Source organism: Neomonachus schauinslandi, chromosome 8 (genome assembly GCF_002201575.2).
Source record: "Neomonachus schauinslandi chromosome 8, ASM220157v2, whole genome shotgun sequence".
Taxonomy (NCBI): Eukaryota; Metazoa; Chordata; class Mammalia; order Carnivora; family Phocidae; genus Neomonachus; species Neomonachus schauinslandi.
In genome coordinates this window covers 75,365,718-75,372,038 of record NC_058410.1, presented here as the reverse complement: position 1 = coordinate 75,372,038, position 6,321 = coordinate 75,365,718, and the positions used below count along the sequence as shown (strand labels likewise).

The 6,321-nt window shown below is 39.5% G+C and overlaps 1 pseudogene; it reads right to left on the bottom strand.

Moving 5' to 3' along the window:
- Positions 1-2,146: 2,146 nt before the first annotated feature.
- LOC110583568 lies at positions 2,147-2,888 on the bottom strand (annotated as a pseudogene).
- Positions 2,889-6,321: the final 3,433 nt, after the last annotated feature.

The following is a 6,321-nucleotide window of genomic DNA, read 5'->3' as shown; positions in this document are numbered from 1 at the left end:
GTGCCTCAGTTTCCCCAACTTTACAATGGGGATAACAGTACCCATCAGCAAGACTTATTAAGATTAAATTAATTGATATAAGGAAAGTACTTTATTAGGTAAGCAATCAATAAATATTAGCTATTATTATATCATACACCATGTTTAAAATACCTCCTTTTTGCCATTGTACAGAATAAAAGAAGATGTAGCTTGTCCTACCAGACCATTATGAGGATTACATAAATATTTGTTAATTTAATGAACACCTGGATGATTGTGACATTACATAATTATGATTATTAATGACATATTTCTCTATCATGAGTTACATGTAATACGATGAAAGACATGTTAGAAGTAGGGGACTTTTATTAATTGTATTTGTAATTGGTTTCTTAGAGATGAATTTGTCAATATTTAGTTCATTCCAGTTAAGTAAAGAAACACAGTTATGCATATTGTGAAATATGCTTTCTTCTTGAAGAAACTCTATGTGGAAATGTTTTACCTTAATGAATCTGAAGTATAAATTGTTAAGACTTTTTTTATGTTCCACTCACCCAAAATTTGAAAGTGATGCATTTAGATTCCAGCAAAACCAAAAAAGCCACTTATCGGAACTGTTCAATAAGATCTATAATGATAGCAGTATTCTGCTTTCTAATTTTATATAAAAGAAACATCTCTGAAAAAGATAATTACTATCTTTCACATTTTCTAGCACAGAGTAGGCATTTGATCAATTTAAAAAAAATAAATGAAAACATGCAAAGAGACTGACTTCTGTTCTTGATTCCAGCATTTAATATTTATGTTACTGTTATTTAAACTTTAAAATGCCAATTTTAGTTTAATATACAATGTTAAGAGATGAACATAGACAATACTGACAATTGACAAAATAGCACTAGACCCGTTTTTAAGAGCCGCAGTTGACTTTAAGCTTCATGAAAGCAGAGACCATCCCCAGTGCCCTGAACAATGCCAGGCACACGGTAGGTGCACAATTAGTATATTTGCTACCATTAAAGCTCTAGAATTAGACTAGAGAGACTAAGGCCTTTGTCTTTACACCAAAAATAAAAAAGTAAAGAAAAGAAATCAGGAGAGACTAATGAGAATAATATATTTGAGATATGGTTTTGCTGTCTTTTCTCATCCCTTTTTGTGAGAATACAGATTTTTGAGAGGGCATTGAATGCAGTTATTTAATCTAGACAGATTTTAGATTCTTGGCATTTTCTTGCTTATTGAATAATAGAGTTTTCAAACTGTTTAGGCCACTTTAAGGAGTGTGTGTTAGGGGAGTAACATAAATAAATATACAAGGTGAACAGAAATTTCTGGTTTGAAGATTTTTTTAAAAGAGTTTTTATGACCATTTTTTAGGTTCAACGTGACGCGCTCATTTTTTTATTATTATTTTTATATTCTGACTTCTTTTTGCTTCAGGAGAAGTCAGCATCCTAACAATAGCTGTAACAATATCAGCAAGCTCTCATTTCCGGAGTGACCGCAATGCACCAGGCACGGGGCCGAGCACTTTGCATGTACTGACAGGGCGGCTGCTAGAGCAATCGTGCACCTGGGCACAGAACTTATCGCCATTTTATAGATGAGTAAACAGGCAGAGAGAAATTAAGTGACTTGTTCAAGCTCATCCAGCAGGCGAGTTTCAAAGCCAAGTTGTGAGCCCACGCAGTCTGTCTTCCAGCCTCATTATCTGATGAAATCAAAGCCTTTCTGCACTTACGCACTCATATCACAGAAATTATATATAGGCTGTATATATGGTTTAGTCTTAGCTCTTCAATTCAATTAATGCTTATTCAAAGGCCACTTACAAACAATTTTTCCTTGAGGAAGTAGAATCACAGATAATAAAGTTTCCAAGCTTTGGGAAAATTTCTTTAAGTTTTTAGTACCTTTATTTTCTAAAAATCCCTCCTATCAGTGTTTTTTTTTTCCTACATCTTCACTTCTTTAAAAATGAATAGAAACAAAGACAAAAACTTATCTTGATACAGGTTTAGAGTCAGCCAAATTCAGCTTTTAATTTAAAAAAATTTTTTTTACAGTAGGCTCCATGCCCAATGTGGGGCTTGAACTCACGACCCCGCATGCTCTACTGACAGAGCCAGTCAGGCACCCCCAAATTTAGCTTTTAAAGAGTTAAAGTCAACCACAAGTTCTGCACTTGGAGGCTGCAAATCGCCCAGCAGCATTGGATGATCTTCTCCAGCCTTTTCCCAGAGACAGTCCGTGAAGACGGCTGCTGAGAGAGATGGATGAAGGTTATAGGCCGCTGCAGTGTAGAGCTCTCCTGAGAAGGCAGCTCCTTGCTAGTCACTTGCCAGAGAGTGATGACAAAGGAACAGATGTCAGCTTCGGTCACATGGTCTCTTCTTTTAGGAGTTCTGGGGCCGGGTGGGTGTGTGTGCCATCTGGGTGGTACGGAGGAGTCTGCGGAAGCACAGATCTTGCAGTTTCTCAGCGCAACCAGTCACCAATTTTGCAGGTATCTTGCTCACTGATCAAAATGTTTACCAGCCTCGGATGCAAGGGCACAATGCTTTATGACTGATGAAAAAGCAGGCCATGCCCATATCTAGGGAGTGCATATTTCCTGAGATGTGTGCAAGTGTACACGTTCCCAAATGTAATTGCCCTCTGGCACAGCAGTGAGGCCCCCTTCCTCCCTGTCAGGGCAACTGAAAGCACCCTATATGACTTGCTGTAAACTGACATTGCCACCAAACTCCGTGATTATGGCATATAGACTATTCAAGCCCACAGGCCTGTGTGCTGGCGGCCACAATGTACACAATATTGTCACGACGAAGACTTGCTATGTTGAGCTCAGCCCAGAAATTCACTAGGATGACAGCCAATCTGCTTTTAAACATTTTTTTGATATGGACAGAAAGAAGAGACCAGGAGGCAGACTGAGAAAGATTGGTGAGAAAGGTTAGAGGAGGAATAGGGAGAATGTTATTCTAGAACCAGGAGAAAGCACTTGGAGACGTGGGATTGACCAAGAGCACCAAATACTGCGGGGAGGTCAAGTAAGAGAATAAAAACCTAGCCTTTAAATTTGGACCTTGGAAGTGATTGAAATGATTTTAGCAAGAGTGATTTCAATAGTGTGGTTGAAGTAGCAGCAAACAGCAAAAGGCTGAGGGATGCAAAAGGGAATGTGGAGACAGGAAGTACAAACAACTCTTATGGGAAGGGTACTTGAGAAGGGAAAAAGTAAGGAGAGGTCAAAGGTAGGCTCTTTATTAAATGGGAAAAAGGTGAACAAATTTATATGGTGCTGAAGGAAGGATCCAGCTGAGAGGAAGTTGATGATGCAGGAAAGAGAAGAGGTCATGGAGAGTATAAAGACCTTGAGTAACTGAGAGCAGATAGGATCTAAAGAACAGATGGAGGGACAGTATTAGAAGTTTTCTTCCTTTAGGACATGAGAAAAAGATGGCACAGTTCTCAATAAGCATATTTCTGTGGGGAAGGGAGGATGAGAAAGATCTTTCCTGATAGACACTTTTTTTTCCCTGTAAACTGTGAGGTAACACCTGCCCAGGGAGAAGAGTATGGGGAGACGATATGATGCCTGGAGGGAGGGACAGACCTTAGGGACAGCCACTGAAAGGAATGGAAATAGGGCTAATCAGAGTGACCTGGGGTGGCCAGCTGAGGTAAGAGGCAGCATATATTTAGCATGATGTTCTGTGTTAGTCTTCAGGAGTCTGGGCACAAGAGCAGAGAGAGCAAATGATAGGCCTGAGAAGGGTCTTCAGTGAGCAGGGCTGGCACAGAGGGAAGTGATTCTGACGAGGAATTTGTTGAAATGATGTGCCATAACGTGTAGGCTGGATCAGAAGGAATTCAGACAGGGAGGCGGTGAGGGCTGGGGTGGGGGAGTGCAAGAAAGTGGAGGTGGTCAGAGCATCAGAAACTTCAGTGAGCTTAAAGAGCACATGTATCCGGAGCAACGGAGTGCGATTTCTAGAACGAGGAGGGCTGTAATCTGTGGGATATTTAAACTGTTTTGGGAGATGGTGGTTCAGGATGTGACCCCGGGAACAGGGTGACTGAGGAGGAACAAAGATACAGGCTGCTGGAGATAAGAAGCTCAGAGTTGGGATGTCTCACAAATATATAGAGCTGCAAAAATTTAGCAAACTAAAATTACTTTTTAAATGAATTTTTCATTTATCCAGGACCATGAGGGTTTGTTTCTTCCCATAACTCAGTTAATGTGATGGTGGGATTACTTTGATGAATGTCTCTTGATAGTTAACTTTGACCTGTGAGGTGATCTTCAATCCGCAATGCTGCTATGGTTTTTGATTACTGACTCAATCTCTTTACTAGAAATTTGATCTATCAATGTTGTTACAGCCTCATCAAAAGACATGATATAGACTTGTTTAAGCTCAAGAACTAGACCAATATTTGATTAGCATTTTTTTTAACTTTAAAAACAGGTTGGAATGAAATAAAATATGGATAAATTATACTTGGCTTCTTTCCTTTGGCTCCCCCCCGCTTTTTTTTTTAACATGTATACTTCATATATAAATGGGAGATATCTTTTTTTTAATTTTATTATGTTATGTTAGTCACCATACAATACATCATTAGTTTTTGATGTAGTGATCCACGATCCATTGTTTTTGTATAACACCCAGTGCTCCATGCAGTACGTGCCCTCCTTAATACCCATCACCAGGCTAACCAATCCCCCTCCCCCCTCCCCTCTAAAACCCTGTTTCTCAGGTCCATAGTCTCTCATGGTTCATCTCTCCCTCCAATTCCCCCTGCCCATTTTTCCCTTCCTTCTCCTAATGTCCTCCATGCTATTCCTTATGTTCTAAAAATAAGTGAAACCATATGATAATTGACTTTCTCTGCTTGACTTATTTCACTTAGCATAATCTCCTCCAGTCCCATCCATGTTGATGTAAAAGTTGGGTATTCATCTTTTCTGATGGCTGAGTAATATTCCACTGTATATATGGACCACATCTTCTTTATCCATTCATCGGTTGAAGGGCATCTCGGCTCTTTCCACAGTTTGGCTATTGTGGACATTGCTGCTATGAACATTGGGGTGCATATGGCCCTTCTTTTCACTACATCTGTGTCTTTGGGGTAAGTACCCAGTAGTGCAATTGCTGGGTCATAGGGTAGCTCTATTTTTAAATTTTTGAGGAACCGCCACACTGTTTTCCAAAGTGGCTGTACCAACTTGCATTCCCACCAACAGTGTAAGAGGGTGCCCCTTTCTCCACACCCTCTCCAACATTTGTTGTTTCTTTCCCTGTCCATTTTTGCCATTCTAACTGGTGTAAGGTGGTATCTCAGTGTGGTTTTGATTTGGATTTCCCTGATGGCTAATGATGATGAACATTTTCTCATGTGTCTGTTAGCCATTTGTATGTCTTCTTTGGAGAAGTGTTTTTTCATATCTTCTGCCCACTCTTTGACTTGATTATTTGTTTTTTGGGTGTTGAGTTTGAGAAGTTCTTTATAGATTTTGGATACCAGCCCTTTATCTGTAGTGTCATTTGCAAATATCTTCTCCCATTCTGTGGGTTGCCTCTTCGTTTTGTTGACTGTTTCCTTTGCTGTGCAGAAGCTTTTTACCTTGACAAAGTCCCAAAAGTTCATTTTTGCTTTTGTTTCACTAGCTTTTAGAGATGTATCTTGAAAGAAGTTGCTGTGGCCGATGTCAAAGAGGTTACTGCCTATGTTCTCCTCTAGGATTTTGATGGATTCCTGTCTCACATTGAGGTCTTTCATCCATTTTGAGTTTCTCTTTGTGAATGGTGTTAGAGAATGGTCGAGTTTCATTCTTCTGCATGTGGCTGTCCAATTTTCCCAGCACCATTTATTGAAGAGACTGTCTTTTTTCCATTGCATGTTTTTTCCTGCTTTGTCAAAGATTATTTGACCATAGAGTTGAGGGTCCATATCTGGGCTATCTATTCTGTTCCATTGGTCTATATGTCTGTTTTTCTGCCAGTACCATGCTGCCTTGGTGATCACAGCTTTGTAATAGAGCTTGAAATCGGGCAACGTGATGCCCCCAGCTTTGTTTTTCTTTTTCAACATCTCCTTGGCGATTCAGGGTCTTTTCTGATTCCATACAAATTTTAGGATTGTTTGTTCCAGCCCTTTGAAAAATGTCATTGGAATTTTGATCAGGATGGCATTGAAGGTATAGATTGCTCTGGGTAGCATAGACATTTTAACAATATTTATTCTTCTGATCCATGAGCATGGAATATTTTTCCATCTTTTTTGTCTTCTTCAATTTCTTTCATGAGTGTT